The following is a 23,998-nucleotide window of genomic DNA, read 5'->3' as shown; positions in this document are numbered from 1 at the left end:
TTTTCCTAAAAAGGGAAGGCAATCACCCCACTTTGCTCTTGACAAGTCAGTAAACATATGGAGAACGATATTAAGTTTATGTTACCAAGTATTAACATTTTCAGAAAATTAATGAACAATTGAACCATTCACAGAAGAGGGCACCCAAAAGGGTAATTTATCTGGAAATATTTGTATAAGGAAAAGATGAAGGGACAAGTGACTTTAATCTTAAAGAAGAGAAATAATTTTTAGATAACGTTCTTAATAAGTGTTTAAAAGGTTACTGTGGTCAATATATTATTTTGTTACCATAGAGACCAAAACTTGCAGTAAAGACAGAACTGATTGTGTTTAGTATAGCTCTAACTATGATTATCATATTTAAACAAGAAAATAGATACCTATATAACTTGATATATTTTTTTCCTGGAAATATTCAGGAAATGCTCAATAGTATGAAGAGTTATTTAAAATTTTATTGTTTCAGGCTACAATTCTATGCTACTAGTTTTCCAAAGGAACATGCACATATCCTGACCCACTCATTTATTCATTTCTTTAGTTTTTAATTCAACAAATATTCTTCGAAAATTTACTAAATTTTGTGCAATGATCTTAGCATCAGGAATATAGCAGTAAAGAAGAAAAACAAAATCATTGTCCTGATGAGCCCTACGTTCAAGTAAGTAAAAAATTTGTAAATAAATAATCTCATATTATTATAAATTCTATTAAGAACATGTATTTAAAATTGTTTCAAGAATGTCAAAAACGCATGTTTTGTGTGTGCCCACTCCCCATACCGACTCTATCACTTTCAGTCTCTTTTCATTTTCATGCTGAGATCTAAATGTTTAAGTCACGATATGGTGTGGCAGAGGAAGGACTGCAATATGCACTAGATAGATCTGGCTTCATCCTTGGCACGGCTATTTACTAGCTATGTGAGCTTAAGCAATTTACTAGCAACATATCTTTGACCCTCACTTTCCTTATTTATAAAATGCAGGGAAATGCTGATAGCATTTGTACAAAGATAAAATGAGATGACATGTGAGATAATTACCTTTTTGATAGTTTTTATTGGTAGCTCCCACCATCACCACTCTTCTCCACAAATTTACATATTCTCTTCCCCTGCCTTACTTGAGGCTGAACTTCAGGGACTGCATCTCCTGGTTTCCCTTGTTGATTGGTTCCCAGTTCAGTTCAGCGATTGGAAGCACTGGCAGGAGATTGGCGAATACAAAAAAGAGAGGTAAGAGTATTTCTTCCCTTATGTTTCTATGAGTTGGCAGGTATATTTAGCACTAGCCGCATCCCTCCAAGACCAATGCTTCAACCAGATGGCCCATATTTTTAATAATCCTAGCTCCCTCTGTGCTTGAGTAACTTCATTTCCTCCCTGACCTTTCTGTCCTTGGAGTAATGTTTTCTTACTGATGTGAGTCCATGGATGCCTCACTATCCCTTCACCCCCCACACACATCCATAAGTAGTCCTTCATTAAAGTCTCTGCATTTGAACCATCTGGGAAGAATCGTTTCCTGTAGGGATTCTGAATAATACAGTATTTACTACCAGGAATAGCCACATAAAGTAGCTCCTTAATAGGTTATTCAGAAGCTGGTTTGTTAAGTGTTGGATGAAGGCATTATCTTCCTGAAGGAAAATAGGAGATAGGTAATGGCTTGCTGTGGTATCATAATTACTCGGATTATTGCCAGCGCTGGCATAGGATGGAGGATCAGGTATCCAATTCCTGTTGCATTTCATTTATATGTCAGTACTGGTAATTATAAAAAGTATGGGCTGGCTACCTACTTATGACTATGCAGGGAGCTCAAACAAACAAACAAACAAAAAACAAGAAAAGTGCACAGCAACTTAAATTTCAAACACAAAGCACTAGTGGAGAACTAGATAGCTCCTATAGTGAATCTTAAAAGAATCCCTTATATCTCGTAACTGCAGGACAGACATGCCTGAAGACTGGGCCCCAATGTATAATTGTGTAAGTAGCAGAATTGCTGCATTTTATAAATATACATCATTACCAAAGAACTTATGATAAGTTTAGGGCATTGGCTGAGAAGTTGCACTGCGAGACTGGGGATAAGGATATTTGGATAGGATAGACCCATTTGAATGTGTACACTTTGATTTTCCAAATCAACTCAAGATTGTTTTGCAAAAAGAAGGAACCTTTCTTTCCTGGTATTAGAAAAATAAACTTCCTATGTAGAAAGACCTTTCAATGACCTAATCTGCGCTTTTGACTCACAAAGGGATGCCAGTTCTTCTCAAAAGCCACCCCCCCACACACACTATCTCTCATTGCCTCTGTACCCATAACTAGAGTTATATCTCAGCAGCCCTCAGGTATAGAATTGATAACCCTATTTCATAAAGAGACAGTATGTATCATAAAACTTAAAAGATCTTTTAAAACTGAATAATCATGAACCTTATAAACTGTGTAGGGATGGTTTCTAAGAGTGTTATACTGAAGAAGACAAAATACAATGGTGAATTGAACCAATTCATCAATAGATAATATATGCACTTACCCAGTATTTTGAATTAGTGTGCCAGCCAAGGCAACTGTAAGCACCTCTAGTAGTTGTCTTTGTTGGCTACTGAAGCCTGGATTTAATGAAAAACAACATTTCATGATATTAATCTGCCAGAACTTTCTTGATCTAATTGGAAGAAAAAAAAAAAAAAAACACAAGACTTTAAAGAATTAAGGTCTTGAGGCTGATTTATTATATGCAATGTATACACCTTCCTTGTCTGTCCATCACGATATCCAGAGAACACTGTACCTTTTTCTGTGAAGGCATTAAAAAAATAATACTCTTTCCATCAAAGCAAATAAGAAAATTCACAAAGAAGAGAACAGCATCTTCAGAAAGTTTTGAAGTGGCTCTTTGACAAACTGAAAATAAAGGTGGGGGATGCTGCCATTGTATTAGGATCTCTCATTTCTTGTTTATGAGAGAAGAAATCTCTCATTTAAATGAGAATAATGGAATCCTGGGGTAGGAAAGGCCATGTGGTAGTGCTTAACCTTCAGAGAAAAGGTGGTTGCAATTACCATAATCAGTCACAGAGATGGGGTGGCAATCAGTGTTTTGACCTGCAGGAATCTGTGGCGGTGGCTAATGACAATGTTCCCTGTAATAAAGTGGATGGGTGGTTGATGAGGTATTACTTGATCTATATAATTGCAAAAAGTGTATGTCTTCTAAACAGCAATCTGGCTTGAGTTGCCAAAGAGACGGGGGTGGATTCATGACCTCTTATAGCCTCTCACTCAGTTTCTAGACCTAGGAAGTTTTTGAGGACCCTGCAAATCAACCCCAGGGAAAATGGTTAGATGGTCTTTGGAGAATGACTGTGAATTATCAACAATTTTATCTGATTTTAGCTGTTATTCTAAAAGTGATATCTAGACTGGTGAAAATTAACATAGCTCCTGCTTAATAGGATAGCAACTATTCAACTGGCAAACATTTTTCTTTTCTCATCCCTAGGGACACTATACGAAGCCTCCAGCACATACAGGGCATATACATAGAATTTTGGAGCAAAGCAACAATTCGTCCATTTGAGAAGCAGCTGTCAGGAGCATCACTTCTGTGTCCGGAATTGGTGGGTTCTTGGTCTCACTGACTTCAAGAATGAAACCACGGACCCTCGCAGTGAGTGTTACAGTTCTTAAAGATGGTGTGTCTGGAGTTTGTTCCTTCTGATGTTTGGACATGTCCGGAGTTTCTTCCTTCTGGTGGGTTCATGGTCTCTCTGGCTTTGGAGTGAAGCTGCAGACCTTCCTGGTGAGTGTTACAGCTCATAAAGGTGGCACAGCCCCAAAGAGTGAGCAGCAACAAGACTTACTGTGAAGGGCAAAAGAACAAAGCTTCCACAGTGTGGAAGGGGATGCAGGCTGGGGCAGTCTGCTTTTATTCCCTTAACTGACCCCAGAGCTAGACTCACATCCTGCTGATTGGCCCATTTTACAGAGAGCTGATTGGTCCGTTTTGACAGGGTGCTGATTGGTGCATTTACAAACCTTGAGCTAGACACAGAGTGCTGATTGGTGCATTTACAATCCTTTAGCTAGACACAAAACTTCTCCAAGTCTCCACTAGATTATCTAGACACAGAGCACTGATTGGTGCATTTACAAACCTTGAGCTACACACAGGGTGCTGATGGGTGCGTTTACAATCCTCCAGCTAGACATAAAAGTTCTCCAAGTCCCCACCAGATCAGTTAGATACAAAGTGCTAATTGGTGCATCCACAAACCCCGAGCTAGACACAGAGTTCTGATTGATGCATTATAATCCTCCAGCTAGACATAAAAATTCTCCAAGTCCCCACCCTACTCAGAAGCCCAGTTGGCTTCACCTAGTACATGCTAACCTGGGACTGTAGGCGGAGCTGCTCATCAGTCTCGCTGTGCACCCGCACTCCTCAGTCCTTTGGCGGTGGATGGGACTGGGCACGGGGGAGCAGGAGGTGGTGCCTGTCAGGGAGGCTTGGGCTGCGTGGGAGCCCATGGCAGGGCAGGGCTCTGGCATGGTGGGCTGCAGGTCCCGAGCCCTGCCCTGCAGGGAGGTGGCTGAGGCCCGGTTAGAATTTGAGCAGGGCAAAAGTGGGCGGCACAGCTGGTGGACCTGGCGCACCCTCGGCAGCTGCTGGCCCAGGTGCTAAGCCCCTCACTGCCCAGGGCCAGCGGCGCCAGCTGGCTGCTCTGAGTGTGGGCCCACTGAGCCCATGCCCACTGAACTGGTGCTGGTCTGCCAGCGCCTTGCACAGCATCTGTTCCCGCCCACGCCTCTTCCTCCTCACCTCCCGGCAAGCAGAGGGAGCCAACTCTGGCCTTGGCCAGCCCAGAGAGGGGCTCCCACAGTGCAGGGGGGGGGGGGGCTGAAGGGCTCATCAAGTGCAGCCAGAGTGGGCGCTGAGGCGGAGGAGGCGCGGAGAGCAAGCGAGGGCTGCCAGCACGTTGTCACCTCTCACTTCCACTGTAAAAAGTGCTAAAATCTAGTGTTTGGGGTTTTGAATGCATGAACATCTAGCTAGAAACCACATCTCAACCTCCCTAGTATCCCCTTCCCACAGGTTGCATAGATACGCGGGAACCCAGCTTCTACCATAGGGAAGAGGATCATATCCTAGGAGTAGCAAATACTATAAATATAAGTTTCTGAATAATCACCTGCAACAGAGCTGCCCCAGCAGCCCACACTGGCCAGACATTTCATGTGAGAGAGAGAGAGAGAGAGAGAGAGAGAGAGAGAGAGAGAGAGAAACTTACCTACTATTTAGGCCACTGTATTCTGAGGTCTTTCTATTTCACCAGCTGAGCTTTTACATTACCTAATATTCTGTGAATGCTGCTGTTGCCCTCATTCCCTTCTTCCTCCTGCTATTACCAGAATGAAGTCTTCACTTTCCTTTCAACTTAACTAATAAACAATCATAAACCTAAAGAATACCAGATGTCATTTTTACCTATTAATTTGGGAAATAATATTTAATAACATTCAGTATGAGAGATGATGTATAAAATAGAACTCTCACAGTTAGTAGAATGACAAATTGATACAAACCCTATGGAGGATAATTTGGCATAATCAATCAAAATTTTGAAGGTAGGTAATCTTTGATCCAGCAATGCCATCTAGGAAGCTGTTGTACATGTACACGAAGTTGTGTTTATAAGAACATTGATTGCAGCATTGATTGATGCAGCAAAAATGCTGGTAATAGCTTAAAGTTATCACTGGGACAAATATTAAACTGAACTAGTGTCTCTATTATGAAATCCCATACCACTATTAAGTGAATGATACAGGTCTACACATCTTGATATAGAATAAACAGGCCAGGTACGGTGGCAGACGCCTGTAATCCCAGCACTTTGGGAGGCCAAGATGGGCAGATCACGAGGTCAGGAGATTGAGACTATCCTGGCTAACATGGTGAAACCCCATCTCTACTAAAAATACAAAAAAAAAAAAAACAAAAAAAAAAAAAACAAAAAAAAATTAGCTGGGCGCGGTGGCAGGCACCTGTAGTCCCAGCTACTCAGGAGGCTGAGGCAGGAGAATGGCCTGAACCCAGGAGGTGGAGCTTGCAGTGAGCCAAGATTGCGCCACTGCACCCCAGTCTGGGTGACAGAGAGACTCCGTCTCAAAAAAAAAATAAAAATAAAAAAAAAGAAGAAACATAGAAAACTCTCCACAGTGCTGCATGAAAAAAGCAAGGTACAAATTATTTGCAAATAAAAGTATATAAATATATATACTACACAGATAAGCATACACACACACACACACACACACACACACAGAGAGAGAGAGAGAGAGAGAGAGAGAGAGACATTAAATGATAGACAACACACAAATCCTAGAAGGAACATCAACCCCCTTAATGCACTCTGGGGAAATTTCATTTTTAGCTGTTTATATGTAAAACTGTCTTGAATTTTATATAGTAACAATAATTAAAAACAACAAAAATAAACTATTAGGCTTAAAGAACTTAAAGGGGTTGGTGAAATTCCAGGTTCTGCTTTGGGGAAATTTATTCTAAATCTAGTAATTACTTTCCCTTTTTAAAGAGGAAACTTATGCCCCCGGAAATCTTTTACACCTCTTAGGATAAACATTATCATTGTTGGCTAACTTGCGCACGAATTTCAGAAGTAAATAATTTCTTTTTTCTCAAAGTAAGGTGTTGATTCATCTTAAAAAATCCAAGATTTAAAAATCTGAGAGGAAATTTTGTAAAACAATCATTTATAATTGATGTGGTAAATCATTCTGGATAAACGTCTGGTTTATTTTTAGTTCAATTAATATCAGGGATAGAAAGAAAAACCATCCACAAGCTTACTGATGTTCACAATAAGTATTCTAAAAGTTGCTTAGTAACAGTGGCAATTTACAAGCTCACTAACAACCCCAAGTTTATCCTATTCCCTGGATAAACTTTGTCAAGTAAACCTAATTTTATTCCTAAAGGCACTATTTCTATCCAAAGAATTACATTACATTTCTACATTTGCTTCTCTTTGATTATTTCTTTAGTCTTACTGCTTGAGGAAAGTAAGAATGTCACGGATAACTTCTTCTCTTCTTCCTGTTTTATGTAAAAAGTTACAACTAAACCTGGAGTACTTCACCTCAACAGACTTATCAAGAGAATGGTTATGAATGGGTATGTGTCAGGTATTTTCCCTCTTCCTACCGTTCACAAGATGAATCCTTATCTAGTGTTACATTTAAGAGCAATGCTTACACATCTTATGAATCAAGGTTGCTCTTGCTTCACAGGGTGATTAAGACTTTTCTTTTTGCACACTTCTACTGTTCTCAGCTTGGATGTGGGGCATTTTCCAGGGAGTGACCTTTGCTTTGAAGTTGTCTCTCCAATCCTGTTTCCCTTTTCTTCTGGGAGGATAGAGAGGGCCTGCTTTTCCAGTTTGATTTATTCCGAGAAGAAAAATATTTCCTTTGAATTTATTAGAGCTTTTTGGTTTTTGTCACTTAGTATTGGCATGAACTTTTTTGTTTGGGCTTTGGTTTTGGTTTTCTTGCACAGAAGCAATTGCATTAAGATAGTGGTTTTCCAATTGTGGTCCCTGACCAGCAGCATCTGTATAACTTGGGAACTTATGAAAGGACAGATTCTCAGCTTCATCTCAGATTTACTGAATCTAAAACTCCACCCAGCAGCCAGACTGGACTGATCAGTCTTCATTTAAACAAGCTTTCCAGCTGATTCTGCTGCATGTCTAAGTTTGAAACCAGCACCATCACTCTCCCTACCACCACATGAAATAATATGAAAGGGGCTTAACATTTTAACATATTGCAAGCATACCTGAGCGATTTACACTTGGAAAATGGGACATTATGTTGGGCTAGATTCTGGACACAGTATGGGGTCATCAGAAAAGGTGTTCTCAGTTTGAGTGCTATTGGCCACAGGCATGGAGGGGTGGACATGGGGACTGAAGTGTCCATTTCTTTACTCTTTTGTTTAAGTACTCCTTTACCAGGAAGTACTTGAACCTTGGTATTTCAAGTATGTTCTGAGGACCAGAATCATCAGCTTTTCTAAAAATAGAAATTAGTCCGAGAATGTGCATTTCAAGTAGTTCACCTGATGATTCATATTTACATAAAAATGAGAAGAGTCATTGACCCAGTGAGTACCTGGTGGCCTTTAGTTCAATGTCAAGGTGCCTCTTCTTGCACTTGGTTTTGATTCATGCTCTTCTGATACTTGAACTTCTTTACTGGATTTCTGGCATGTTGCACTTATTTTCTTCTGTTATCTAAGTTAAATAAATGTGGAATTGTTGGGTCAAAGACTGTCTTTTAAACATTGATAGACACTACATAATTGTTCTCCACAGAATGGACCCCTTTATCTTTTCATCAACAATTTGTAAGGGTTCCAGTTTTTTCCAACCATCTGCCATACTGCATAATTTTTAAATATTTAATTTTTTCCAAAACTAAAGGTGAAAAGTCTTATTTTTGTTCTGATTTTTATTACATGTTGGAAATGTTGCTTCTTTTCTGCTGTTTCTGTTTAACTTTATGCCATCACTGATTATCTATTATGTGCCATCAACATGCAAATTATTTTAAATATATACTAGGTAACACAATAATCCTGCAAGGTATGCTTTCTAGTTTACAATTTAGATCTAAGGATATTCAAGTTCAGAGCAATTAAATCATTTGTCCACTAAGATACACATAGGTTACACACAAATTAAAATTTTATGCAAAAATTAAAAATCAATTCAAACATGCATGTATTTTCTATGAAATTGTGCTGTCTCCCTGTTCAGAAAAGTCTCCCTGTTCATAAGAAAAGTGAGGAATACCATACTTGGATTCAAGAAACTATAAGCAAGAATGTAGAGCTGAAACTAACTCTTATGGGTAAAAAATGTCAAAAAAAAATTATGAGCTAAATGCTAGTGTGTCATATAATAAATAAAAAGAAAATGTTACATTCAGATTATGTTTTCCCATTATCATAACTGGTTGAATGTGAAATAAAAGGAATCAATGAGTTCATGGTTTCACTTGTGCAATATTAAAATATTTTTATATAACTAACTTTAAAACTTATTTTCTTCAATAAAGTAACTTGGCTGCTTTGGTGAAATCATACTATCATTAATGATTATGATATTTATTAATTTACTACTATGTGACAGCCACAATTGATGGTCCTTTAGGTATATTAACTAATTTAATCCTCTTATCAGCCCTATGAGGCAGATATTATTGTTAGAATAGGTAGATAGGCAGATATGAGGGAGGCAGGATAGGGCCCCAAAAACTATCAGGAAATTTTCAGGCAGCTGGTAACAGACAGGGATTAAATCCAGAATATAATCCCTTAGCGTAACCCTCCCCGCTTTTTGTTTTTTTAAAACGGAGCCTTCTCTGTCACCCAGGCTGGAGTGCAGTGGCACGATCTCAGCTCACTGCAACCTCCCCCTCCCAGGTTCAAGCGATTTTCCTATGAGACCGAGGCAGGAGAATTCTTTAAGCCCAGGAGTTTGAGGCAGCAGTGAACTAAGATCACTCCAGCCTGGGAAACAGAGTGAGATGCCATCTCTAAAAAACCGAATTCCTTAAAAGGATTGAAATAATAAAATAATTTAAAAAACAGATGTGCCTACATACACACTTAAAAATTTGGAAAGGCCAGGGCAATTAAGCAAGAGAAAGAAATAAAAGGCATACAGGCTGGGTGCAGTGGCTCACACTTTTAATCCCAGCACTTTGGGAGGGCGAAACACTTGAGGTCAGGACCATCCTGGCCAACATGGCGAAACCCTGTCTCTAACAAAAAAATACAAAAATTAGCCAGGTGTGGTGGCGGGTGCCTATAGTCTCAGCTGGTAGGGAGGCAGAGGTGGGAGAATCACTTGAATCCAGGAGGTGGAGGTTGCAGTGAGCTGAGATCCCACTGCTGCAGTCCAGCCTGGATGACAGAGCAAGACCCTTTCTCACAAAAAAAAAAAAAAAAAAAAAAAAAAAAAAAAAGAAAGAAAGAAAGAAAAGAAAGAAAGGGCAGCCAAATTGGAAACGAAGAAAAAAATTAGCTGTATTCACAGATGACATGATCTTATGTTTAGAAAAACCTAAATACTTCACTAAAAAAATTATTAAAACTAATAAATAAATTCAGTAAAGTTGCAGGATACAAAATCAACATAAAAAAATAAGTAAATTTTTATACATCAACAGTGAACAATCTGAAAAAGAAATCAAGAAGAAAATTCCATTTATAATAACTACAAAAAATTAAAATATCTAGGAATCAATCTAACAAAAGAAGTAAAACATCTATAAAGGAAAACTACAAAACTCTGATGAAAGAAATAGAAGATGACACACACGAAAAATGGAAAGATATTCCATGCTCATGGATTGGAAGAGTTAATATTGTTAAAATGGCAATACTACCCAAAGCAATTTACAGATTCAATACAACCTTTATCAAAATACTAATGATATTCTTCACAGAAACAGAAAATAATCCTAAAATTTATATGAAACCACAAAAACCCTAAATAGCTAAAGCAATCCTCAGCAAAAAGAACAAAGCTGGAGGCATCACACCACCTTACTTCAAAATGTATTACAAAGCTATAGTCACCAAAACAGGGTGGTACTGGCATAGAAACAGACACATGGACCAATGGAATGAAATATAGAATGCAGATTCATGCATATACAACCAAATCATCATTGATAAAGGCTCCAAAACCTTCCAATGAGAAAAGGACAGTTTTTTCAATAAAGGAGGCTAGGAAAACTGGGTAACTATATGCAGAAGCATACAACTAGACTCCCACCTTTCACCATACACAAACATCAAATCAAAATGTATTAAAGACTTGAATCTAAGACCTGAAACTATAAAATTACGAGAAGAAAACATTGGGAAATACTCTAGTACATTGGTCTGGGCAAAGATTTCTTGTGTAAAATTTCAAAATCATAGGCAACTAAAGCAAAAATAGAAAAATAGGATTATGTCCAAATAAAAAGCTCCTTCATAGCAAAGGAAACAATAAAGTTAATAGACAACCCACAGAATGGGAGAAAATATTCGCAAACTATCCATCTGACAAGGGATTAGTAATTAGAATATAAGTAGAACTCAAACAACTCAATAATAAAAGAAATAATACAATTTAAAAATGGGCAAAAGATATGAACAGACATTTCTCAAAGGAAGACATATAAATGGTAAACAAATATATACAAAAAAATTCAGCATCACTAATAATCAGAGAAATGCAAATCAAAATCACAATGTGGTATAATCTCACCCTAGTTAAAATGGCTTGTATCAAAATGACAAACAATAACTGATGCTAGTGAAGATGCAGAGAAAGGTGGACCTCCATACACTGTTAGTGGGAATGAAAGTTAGTACAGCCACTATGAAGAAGAGTATGTAGGTTCCTCAAAAAGCTAAAAATAGAACATGCATGGTCCAGCAATTTCACTACTGGATGTATATCCAAAAGAAAGGAAGTCAATATGTCAAAAAATATCTGCACTCTCATGTCTATTGTAGCACTATTCACAACAGCCAAAATGTAAATCAACCTGAGTATCTACCAATGAATAGATGGATAAAGAAAGTGTGGCATATATACACAATGGAATATTATTTAGCCATAAAAAAGAATGAAATCCTGTCATTTGCAGCAAAAAGGATGAAACAGGAGGTCATTTTCTTACATAAATAATCCAAGGACAGACAGACAAGCATTGCATGTTCTCACCCATATATGGGAGCTAAAAAAAGAGTGGATCTCATGAAGATTGGTGGGTGGAGGTATATAGGAGAGATAAAGAATATAAATGTATGTATTTCCACTGAACTGTACACTTAAAAATAGTAAAGATGGCAAAGTTTATATGTATATTTTACTTCAATAAAAAAATTTTTAAATACATCTTGAAATAAACCCACCATACATAATTTTTTCACATATTTACAAAGTGGAGCAATATTTTTAACATAAATACCTAATAAAATTTCTTAATATATATGTTGCTGATTTGCCTTTCTAAACCATAAATTGCTTGAGAAAAAGGACCTGCACAATCTGTCATTGAAAAAATACCTCTTGAGAGCGTAAGTTAGTTAATATATGTCAGGAAATTGATATAGGCAAATACTGAAATATTTTAAAAGGTTTCTCTGGCTGAAGAGTTTTGTTTTTATTTCAACTGCAAACTATTGGCAAATGCAGTTATTTTTACCTAAGATTGGGTATATGATTATTCAGTGATAGACATATGAAAATGTTTTTAATGATGCAAGCAACATTTAACAGTGTCTTAAAAATGACTGCGGATTTGGGCTTTGATGGCTCCTTGTTTTATTATTTTTCTAAGCTAGATTTCTTACCATTAAACATGTGCATTGAACCCAAGTGTCATGAATGAGCATGCCATCTTAGGAAACAAATACATTTCATAAGCTGAACATTTTAAATGTTTTCTTAATTTCATCATATAGTGCTTTGAGATCAAGTATAAGAAGCAAGTCATAAAAGTAGTGCCAAACGTAATTCTTTGGTGGTGAGCCATCTTCTCATTGATTTCATCAATCATTCTTCTTTGTTGTGTTTTGAGGTTAGTTTCTTATCCTTGCAAATTCAAACCCACTTATTGCCCTGATAATAAATTGTATTAATGATGACACCACCTCCAATTTGCCATGTAACTTTGGGCAAAAGACTCAATCTCTCCATGTCATTGTTTGCCACCCATATAAGTGCAATTTTAATATTTTAATTAAATCTGAAACTGTTGATCTAGTCACAGTGTTTTAGTCAATGAAACAACATAGAAAGAGGCCAGCAGATAATTTTCTTTAAATTATAGTCATTTATCTTGCAAAAAATGTACTGTCACATACCAAAAGGAAATATTTACAACTGGCTCAACTATTTTCATTATCAACCCAAAGGTATAAAAAGTACTTACCCATAGGGAATTTAAAGTGCTAAGATTTTGATCACAAACTCTGCTCTCTGGTGTTAAGAAAGTAAATAGGAAGGAGTGACATCAGCAAGATGGCCAACTGGATTTACCTGGTGCTTGTCCCGCCAAAAAAAGGCACTAAAACAATAAATAAACAACTATATTCCAAGTGGACTGACTGAAGAAGTAAGCTGTCTTTGTGTGTGTGTGGAACATTACACTTAAACTGTCAAAACCGAATTTTTAAGTTATCAAGAGAAAAACTTCAATTTACATATAAAGAAATTCTGATAGACCAAATAGATCTAGCAATCATTTATAGAATACTCTATTCAACAGTTACAGAATCACATTCTTCTCAACTGCACTTGAGACATTCTCCAGAATAGATCATGTTAGGATTCAAGTCTTAACAAATCTAAGAAAAGAGACAGCATATAAAGTATATATTCTAACAATATTGGTATAAAATTAGAAATCAAAAACAAACAAAAAATTTACAAATACATGGAAATTAAACAACATGCTCCCAAATAACCATTGGGTCAATGAAGAAATTAAAAGGTAAATTTCTTGAGTCAAATGAGAATAAAAACATCATATCAAAACCTATGGGACACAACAAACAACAGTTGTGAAAGGGAAGTGAATAGCAGTATCCTCCCACATAACAAAAGAAGAAAGATTTCTAATAAACAATCTGACAAGGAAAGTGAAAAACAAGAAGAAAATAAACCCAAGATTGATATAGGGAATAAAATAAAATAATAAGGCCCAGAGAAGAAATAAATAAAATAGACGGTGCAAAAATAATTCAAAAGATCAATGAGTGAAAAGTTGCTTTCTTGGAAAGAAAAACAAATCTAACACACCATTATCTATAAAAAATTTAAAAAATGAAAAAAGACTCAAATAAAATCAGAAATGAAAAAAGAGACATACAACTGACACAACAGAAATACAAAAAATAGGACTATTATAGACAACTATATATCAACAGATTTGATAAGCTAGAAAGAATTAAATTATAAAAAAATAGAAAATCTGAACAAATTATGAGTGAGGAAGCTGAATTAGTAATAATAATCTTCCATCAGAGAAAAGACTAGGACCTGATGGCTTTACAGATGAATTTTAAGAACTATTGCCAGTTTTTCTCAATCTGTTCCAGAAAATTAAAGAGGTAGGAACACTTCCAAACTCACTTTATAAAGACAGCATTACTCGAACACAAAAACCAGATCAGGATACACACAAAAAACAAAATTGCATACCAGTACCCCTGATGAACGTAGATGCAAAAATTCACAACAAAATACTAGCAAACCAAATTCAACAGCACATTAATAAGATTATTCACACTTCTCAAAAGAAGACATTTATGCAGCCAACAGGCACATGAAAAAATACTCATCATCACTGGCCATCAGAGAAATGCAAATCAAAACCACGATGAGATACCATCTCACACCAGTTAGAATGGTGATCATTAAAAAGTCAGGAAACAACAGGTGCTGGAGAGGATGTGGAGAAATATGAACACCTTTACACTGTTGATGGGACTGTAAATTAGTACAATCACTGTGGAAGACAGTGTGGCGATTCCTCAAGGATCTAGCACTAGAAATATCATTTGACCCAGCCATCCCATTACTGGGTATATACCCAAAGGATTATAAATCATGCTGCTATAAAGACGCATGCACATGTATGTTTTTTGAGGCACTATTCACAATAGCAAAGACTTGGAACCAACCCAAATGTCCATCAATGCTAGACTGGATTAAGAAAATGTGGCACATATACACCATGGAATACTATGCAGCCATAAAAAAGGATGAGTTCATGTCCTATGTAGGGACATGGATGAAGCTGGAAATCATCATTCTGAGCAAACTATTGCAAGGACAGAAAACCAAACTCCTCATGTTCTCACTCATAGGAATTGAACAATGAGAACACTTGGACACAGGATGGGGAACATTACACACCAGGGCCTGTTGTGGGGACGGGGGAGACGGGAGGGATAGCATCAGGAGATATACCTAATGTAAATGACGAGTTAATGGGTGCAGCACACCAACATGGCACATGTATACATATGTAACAGACCTGCATGTTATGCACACATACCCTAGAACTTAAAGTATAACAATAAAAAGAAAGATTATTCATGATGATTAAGTGTGATTAATCCAAGGCATGCAAGGATGGTTCAACATAATGCAAATCAATAAATGTGACATAACTCATTAACAGAAAGAAAGCTTAAAACCATATTTTTATTTCCATAGGTGGATAAAAAGCATTCAGTAAAATTCAAAAACTCTTCATGATAAAAACTCTCAACAAATTAAATATAGAAGGTATGTACCTCAACACTATAAAGGCTACATATGACAAATTCACAGGTAACATATGAGTAGGCAAAGACTAAAAAGTTACTCCTCTAAAATCAGAGAGAAAACAAGGGTGCTCCCTTGCACCACTTCTGTTCAACATAGTACTAGAAGTCCTAGCCAGAGCAATTAAGCAAGAGAAAAAATAAAAGGCATCCAAATAGAAAAGGAGAAAGTTAAATTGTTGTTGTTTGCAGAAGACATGATCCTATATACAGAAAACCTTAAAGACTATACCAAATAACTATTAAAACTAATGAACAGATTCAATAAAGTTCCAGGATATATAACCAACATAGAAATTTACAAATATTTATATATGCTAATAATAAACTATCTGAAAAAGAAATTAAAATTCTATAATAGCTACAAAAAAGATATCTAGGAATAAACTTAACCAGGAGATAAAAGATCTACACCCTGAAAACTACAAAACACTGATGAAAGAAATTGAAGAGGACACACACATAAATGGAAAGATACACTGTGTTTATCAATTGAAAAAATTAATATTGTTAAAATGTCTATGTTACCCAAAGTGATCTATAGATTGAATGTATCCCTATCAAAATACCTATGACATTCTTCACAGAAAGAAAAAACTTCTAAAATCCATATGGAAATCCAAAAGGCCTCCAATAGCCAAAGGAATCTTGAGCAAAAGGAACAAATCTGGAGGCATCTCACTATCTTATTTCAAAATATTTTACAAAGCTATAATAACCAAAACAGCATGGTAGTGGCATAAAAATAGACACATAGGCCAATGGAACAGAATAGAAAACCTAGAAATAAATTCATGCATCTACAGCCAACCAATTTTTTACAAAGGTACAAAAACACAAATTGGACAAATGATAGTTGTTTCAATAAATACTGCTAGGAAAATTGGATATATACATGCAGAAAAATAAGACTAGACCCTTCTTCTCACAATATACAAAAATTAACTCGAAATGGATTAAAGACTTAAATGTAAAACCCAAAATTATTAAACTATTACAAGATAACAAAGGGGAAACACTTCCCAACATTGAGCTGTGAAAGAATTTTTTAAATAAGGCCTGAAAGCAACAGACAACAAAAGCAAAATAGACAAGTGGGACTACATCAAGCTAAAAAGAGTTTGCACGGCAACACAAACAATCAGCAGAGTAAGAAGACAACCTACAGTGTGGGAGAAAATATTTACAAGCTACGCATCTGACAAAGAATTAATATACAGAATATGCAAGGAACTCAAACATCTGAACATCAAGAAAACAATTAGATTGAAAATCGGCAAAAGACCCAAACAGACATTTCTCAAAACATGATATATAAATGGCTTAGAGGTATATGAAAAAATACTCAACATCACTAATCATCAAGGAAATGCAAACCAATCTCACAATGATTTGTGCCCAGAAGCTTTCTTAAAGGTTCTTCAAAAAATGTTCACTTCTTCTAGCTTCAATTGCTCCAGAGGATTTCTCTAACATCTATCGCATTTTGGCAGAAGCAAAATTAGACTTTTCATTTTGGACACAATGCTCGCTCTCCTCTATTTTCATAGACTTAAAAGTTTCAGAGTTTATCTTTCCTAAGACTGTTGAGTCTAGGACATGAATTTTGATTTCCTTTGTCCCATGCCTGCAGTTAAGGGCCAACCTTACAGTCTTTGGTATGTGGCTTCAATGATACTGAGACGGGCACCCACACACGTGCGCACGCACACACACACACTCTCACACTCGCACTTCTCATTTAAACTCAGAAAACTCTACAATAACCACAATGACAAATGGCGGTAATGTTCTCTAATTTCCTCTCACCTCACCATCCCTTATTTCACTACTGGGGAAACCATGCAGTAAGTGGGTCCAAAGTGTTGATTCTATTTAAACCAAGTACATTTCTTTCTATGATCACAAGGTGAGAGACCAGAAGGTGAAAATCAAAAAGATACTTGAAAGAGGATACTGAGTCAAGCCAGAAGAGGTTGTCATTGCCTAAAACGGATCATCAAGCAAAAGGGCAGACTGCAAAAACTAAGAGCTATAAAGGCAGACTAGTTAAGGAGTCATCTTACCTTTCTCTCTCTCTATTCTTATCCCTTCCTATCCAAACTCTGAACCTCAGCCTGAGTTAGCTATTTAAAATACAAATCTAAATAACTGGTTCTTATATTTAAAACTTTTTTAAAATGCCTTACTCTTGGTTCTGGAATAATGTCCAAAATCATTAGAAAGACGTAACAAAACTCTAGATGGTTTGACCCATTAATTGGTCTTACCACCTTCATTCTCTTGTCTTCAAGTCCTAAGGAAAACTTCAGATGACATCACAACATGCTAAAATATCTTCAGTGGTTCCCTATCACTTGTAGAATTTGAATTTCAACTTCTCAGCTCAAATTTATTCTGTTTTTTCCTTTTATATTCTTTACTTTGATGACTCACATTCCTCTGCCTCCTTGTTTTTTTTCTTCTATAGTCTCGCTCATCCCACCCTCTCCATGTCTAATTCCTTTCCAGTAGAACTTGAATCCCATCTCCTCCATGTCTCTTTTCTTAATTCCTCTTATCAAGAAATAATCTCTTCACCATCTGCATTATTATAATATTTTACCATGGCAAGTTACCCCTTGTTTCTTTGGGTTGTAGATAGGAATGTCCCTGTCTCATTTCATCTTCTTTCCTGAGCACTCCTTTAGATGCAAACCAGGAGCTGCATCTGGTTTATCACTTGTTTCAAAGCACCTAGCACAGTGTCAGGATTCTTAGCTGGCACTTGCTCAACAAATATTTATGCAATAAATGACTGTATACAACCATCAGAAATAAGTCACTTCAAGAATCTACAAACCCAAACTACTTCTGACTTCTTTTGTCTACTGTTGGCTAAGTGGAAAGTGCCAAACAGTCCTAGAATAAACGAATGACATTTTTAAAGATGAAGAAGCACAAAGCAAAGAAAACAAGAGGGAGATGATCACACCATGGCCTGATTGTTTTGCCCAGGAGGCTTCAAGGTCTTTAAACAGTTTAACCATGGGAGGCAAAGGATGGAATGTGTTCCTAATTAATGCTTTAAACTCATTATGCTTACAAGCCAGAAACTATAATAACTGCATAAGAATTTGAAAATTATTTCCACCAAGATCATGGCAGGTTTTTTGGGTTTTGGTTTGTTTTTGATAAATCTCAATCACTGAGCTTCAAAGAAGCCTGTGCCACTAGCTGAGCTGATATCAAAAACCAAATGGGGCAGGACTTGAAGATGGCAGTTTGATTTAGATATAGTTAGATGAACTATATCACCACACTAAAAATCTCTTCTTTTCCCTACCTTAATATTTCATAAAAATGTTACACAGTGCAGTCAGGAAATTTTCAGTGATTAGATTCTAAACACATTTATAGGGGACAGATTGCTTAAGTCAAAGTTAACTACGAAAGTTCATTAAATTTTTATGAATTAGAATAAACAGGGTTTGAATATAATATAATTCTATTTCTCAAGGAGTTCAGCGAATTATTTTTCCTTGGAGCAGGGGTAGATTATTGGTTTTTATTGGTTGGGCATCAGAGGAAGTAATTTGCTTATGACTAAAGCGCTTTGCTTTGTGAAAACCGTTTTCTTTTTCCCCCCTTAATTCATAAAGTTGAATTTATATGGTTAAATATTCATTAAATGAAATACGACTATGCTATATTTAATTCACTTGATCCTAATTCACATGTTGTTAGTAATTTCAGTACTCTTCCACATAATGATACTAAACAAATATTTGTTGAGTGGATATTGTATGAAGACACTAGTTTGAACTCTACAGGGAACATAAAGATAATCAGTGTATTATCCCTGAGCTAAGGTTTTTACAACTTTTAGGAGAGCTGTGGCAGCTATGTTTCAAGGTGGTCCTCAATGAGTCTACCTGCTGATATTTCCAACTGTGTATAGTCCCTTTCTATACTGAATCAGGGCTGGCCAACAGAACATTGTAGAAATTATGATATGTGACATTCTAGGCTAATTCAAAAAGTCATCTCAGCTTCTGCATTGGTCTGTTAGATCACTCACTCTAGGGGAAGCCAGCTGCCTATCAAGAACCATGAATATCTGAGATTTTATCTTACTTGCAAACACACAAGTTACCTTGCCACAGTTTTGTGGATGGTAATAGAAGAAATGAGATCCCTGAGTCAAAGTCAAAGGACAGCTGATGACTCAAAACAATGAAAGTAACCAAAAGTTTAAGCATGTTCAGTTCCTTCAGCCCCAGTTTCCACAGACCAGTGCAAAGTGGAACAAGGGATGCTTATACATGCACTGGGTTGTGTTAAAGAAGATACACACCCAAATTTAGGAAACTCAATTTTTTACAATGGGCTGTAAACTTGTCTAACCTTTAGCTTAAGGACACAGTATCTTTATTAAGTGAAAAATCCATTCCCTTTGCTCTAGAGGGGGACTATCTTCATTAATCAAGGCAGTTTGCTATGCAAACATCTTCGAAAAGAGAATTCAGAACAAGGGAAATTTTAAGATCTCCTGCTCACAAGATGTGAGAGATGTATGGAGAGTCATCTCCTAACACTATAAAGCCGTGAGATGCTAAAGCACCCCTGGAGAAAGATCTATGTGGTAATGAACTGAGGACTGCTTCTAGCAACCAGCACCAGCCACCAGCCAGGTGACCACGTCACCTTGAAAGTGAATACTCCAGCCCCAGTAACCTTCAGATGACTGCTTTCTTAGCTGAAATCTAACTGCAATCTTTTGAAGGACCTCTAGCTGGAGACAGCCAAGAAGCTAATCTCAAACTCCTAATCCACAGAGAGTACAGGGATGATAATATTGTTGTTTTGTACCACTAAGTTATGAGGTGATTTGTTACACAATAATAGATAGCCCATACAAATTTTTGTACTTAGAAGTGGGGTGCTATTGCAGCCAAAGTTTCAGAACATATCAGTGGCTCTGGGGATGATGTAGTAGAAAGTCGCTTGGGAGGCCTATGGAGAGTGTTAATTAAAGCACTGGAAGCCTTGAAGCGATTTTTAGGAAAACTCTCAAAGTCTCATCAAGGTCTTTGAGGAGGCTGCTGGGAGGTCTTTAAAAGCGGTGAAGGAATGTTATTGGATCCTGGAAGAAAGGAATCTTTGTTACATAGTGGCAGAAACTTAGCAACACTGTTGCCTGCACTAACATGGAAAGTGGAAAATGTACCTAATGAATGGGATGATCGAGCTAGAGATTTTCAAGTTGAGTGTTGAATATCCGATCTGGCTTCTTTGTGCTACCTGCAGTAAAATGAGATAGATAGCCCTCTTGAGGACGCTTGAACACAATGTTTTATAGGCAACATACATCCAGTACATAATTTGCAATTCAAGCATATTGCATTTTTGGAAGGTAAATCACATTTTTTAATATAAAATTGAGTTATCTATTTAAACATTATGAATAAACACCATCTTTTAAGAAAAAATAAGCTAGTAATAGAGAAAGGGAAAGTAAGAACCTTTGTTTCAGCTGGCTTTTATTAAGTGGCTTTGAAGGTAAACGTCAAAGAATAAAATGATTGGAAATAATATTTTCAGTATTAGCTTCCTGGAGGGTCAGATTACCCTCTCCTATAGAGCTAAAGGTCATCTACTATGAGCCGAAGTAAAATGAGGGAAGTCACCATGAAAATGGGTATTAAGGAGTCACTAGGATACAAGAGAAATATGAGGTATTAAAATAGAACCCTATTCTTAGAGAAACAGTGTTAAAACATATTTTCATGGGCAAGACTTTCCTACCTTAAATAATTATTCTGTCTTTGAAAAATTCTAAACAACAAGAAAACACTTGGTCCAAAGATTCAATAAGCTTTTAAGTTGCCAACTTTAATTTGGCAGTGATACTAAGCTGGTCTGTGAAAGCTGAACACATTGGACAGATTCAAATGATGAATTATTTAGAGGCCCATGCAAAATAGTTTCTGAACCCTTTCTTAATCACCTCCTACTATAGTCAACAATTATTAACTTTTCAAAATCTGTTAAACATGCTTTCCTTTAAATTTTGTAATTTCCTTTCTAACAAATAAAATCAAAACAATCACAGGGTGACTCCAGTTCAGATATAGCAATTATATTTGGAATATTTTATTTAATGAACACTTCTAAAATTTTTTTCCAAAAAAAAAATTACAACCGACATTCTCTTCTTTCTTTTGCTTTTTTAAGAATATCTGTCTTTGGAAAAATAATGTCAGCTTCTAGCAGAAACTCATCAGAATGGTAAAACACTAGGGAAAAGGCTTTATTTCTTTCTTAGAAACTGAGTTTCTCACTCCACTCAAAAGAGAGCAGAATATTCTTTTCACTGTACATTTATCGAAAGTGAGCAGTCATGTGTTCCTGGACACATCAGAAGCACTGCCTTTATTTCCTAAGAAAATGTGGTTTGAAATTCAGTCTGGTATCCTCAATCCAAATACAGGTACTTCCCTCTTTGAATTCTAGATGCCAGAGACATTAATATGGAATGAAGACAAGCGTATCCCCAGACTCTGCCTGAAATGTTCTATAATAGAATGTGCACAGGGTTTGGAGGGTTAAGAAAACTGAATGTTGACCAAATTTTGCCCACAACTTGCTGTGCAGTCACTTGATACCTTTAAGCCTAAGCTTCCTCATCCATGAAGTAATTTCCAGGCATACCTTGGAGATACTGTGGGTTCATTCCAGAAGACTGCATAAAAGCAAATACAGCAATAAGTCAAGTTACAGAAATATTTTGTTTTCCCAGGGCATATAAAACTTACGTTGATACTATACTGTAGTCTATTAAGTATGCAATAGCATTATGTCTAAAGTAATATACCTACCTTAATTAAAAAATACTTTATTGCTAAAAATTCCTAACAATCATCTGAGCCTTCAGTGAATTGTAATCTTTTTGCTGGTGGAGGATCTTGCCTTGATGTTGATAACTGCAGATTGATCAGAGTAGTGGTTACTGAAGGCTGGTGTAGCGGTGGCAATTTCTTAAAACAAGACATGATGAATTTGCCACATTGATTGACTCTTCCTTTCTTGAAAGGTTTTTCTGCAGGATGCTGCTTGACAGAATTTTACCGACAGCAGAACTTTCAAAATTGGAGTCAATCCTTTCAAACCCTACCATTGCTTCATCAACTAATTTTAAACAATATTCCAAATCCTTGGTCATCATTTCAACAATGTTCACAGCATATTTATCAGGGTAGGTTCTATATCAGGAAATAATTTTCTTTAACTATCCATAAGAAACAACTACTTATTCATTAAAATGTTTTTATGAGATTGCAGCAATTCAGTTACATATTCAGGCTTCACTTCTAATTCCACTTCTCTTGCTATTTCCACTACATTTGCAGTTACTTCCTCCACTGAAGACTGGAGCTCTTCAAAGTCATCCATGAAGGTTGGAATCAACTTCTTCCCAACTTGTTAATGTTGATATTATAACCTCCTCCAATGAATCATGTATTTTCTTAATGGTATCTAGAATGGTGAATCCTTTCCAGAAGGTTTTAAATTTACTTTGCCCAGATCCATCAGATGAATTACTATCTATGCAGCTCTGGCCTTTAAAAATGCATTTCTTAAATAATAAGACTTGAAAGTCAAAATTACTCCTTGATCCATGGGTTGCAGAATTAATGTGTGTTAGCAGGCTTGAAAGCAACATTAATCATGTACATCTGCATCAGAGCTGTTGGGTGACCAGGTACACTGTCAATAAGCAGTAGTATTTTTAAAGAAATCTTTTTTTCTGCTATTTCTTTCCTTAAACCTCAAGAATCAACCTCTCCTAGCTTCAGAGATTTTCCTGAAGCTTTCTCACCTACATCAGCCTTTATAGAAATTGAAAAGAGTTAGGACCTTGGTCTGGATTAGGCTTTGGTTTAGGAAAATGTTGTGGCTACTTTGGTCTTCTATCCAGACCACTCAAATTTTGTCAGTATCAGCAGTAAGGCTGTTTTGCTTTATCACTGTTGTATTCACTGAAGTAGCACTTTAAATTTCCTTCAATAAATTTTTCCTTGCATTGACAACTTGATTAACTGGCACAAGAGGCCTAGCTTTTAGCCTATCTTAACTTTCAAACATACCCTACTCACTAAGCTTAATCATTTATATTATAAGCTTAATCACACATACAGGATATGTGCAACTTTTCCTTTCTCTTGAATACTTAGAGGCCATTGTAGGCTTATTAATTGGCCTAATTTCAATATTTTTGTGTCTCATGGAATAAGGAGGCCTGTGGAGGGAGAGAGAGAGAAAGAGAGAGATGGGGAACAGCTGGCTGGTGGAGTGGTCAGAACACATACACCATTTATCGATTATGCTTGTTATCTTCTATGGGCACAGTTCCTGATGCCCCAAAACAATTCCAATAGTAATAACAAAGATACATCACAGATATAAAAGTAATGAAAAAGTTGGAAATATTGTGAAAATTACCAAAATATAACAGAGACATGAAGTGAGTACATGCTGTTGGAAAAATGGTGCTGATAAACTTGGTT

At 36.5% G+C, this 23,998-nt stretch overlaps 2 long non-coding RNA genes across 2 annotated transcripts in view; one reads left to right on the top strand and one right to left on the bottom strand.

Moving 5' to 3' along the window:
• LOC102139483 (uncharacterized) overlaps positions 1–23,998 on the bottom strand; it is a 125,928-nt gene that overhangs the window by 46,077 nt on the left and 55,853 nt on the right. The window contains exons 2-4 of the long non-coding RNA XR_001489937.4: positions 8,219–8,340; positions 2,553–2,628; positions 1,049–1,207 (exon numbers count right to left, since the gene is read on the bottom strand). This is a non-coding gene — a long non-coding RNA (uncharacterized lncRNA). The remainder of the gene's footprint in view (positions 1–1,048; positions 1,208–2,552; positions 2,629–8,218; positions 8,341–23,998) is intronic.
• LOC135970527 (uncharacterized) lies at positions 1,132–22,690 on the top strand. Its single transcript, XR_010586220.2, has 3 exons — positions 1,132–1,240; positions 3,522–3,689; positions 22,525–22,690. It is a non-coding gene; the product is annotated as an uncharacterized lncRNA (long non-coding RNA).

The sequence above is a fragment of the Macaca fascicularis genome, chromosome 4 (genome assembly GCF_037993035.2).
Source record: "Macaca fascicularis isolate 582-1 chromosome 4, T2T-MFA8v1.1".
Classification (NCBI taxonomy): Eukaryota; Metazoa; Chordata; class Mammalia; order Primates; family Cercopithecidae; genus Macaca; species Macaca fascicularis.
The sequence above is the reverse complement of the archived record's forward strand: the minus strand, read 5'-3'. Positions and strand labels throughout refer to the sequence as shown.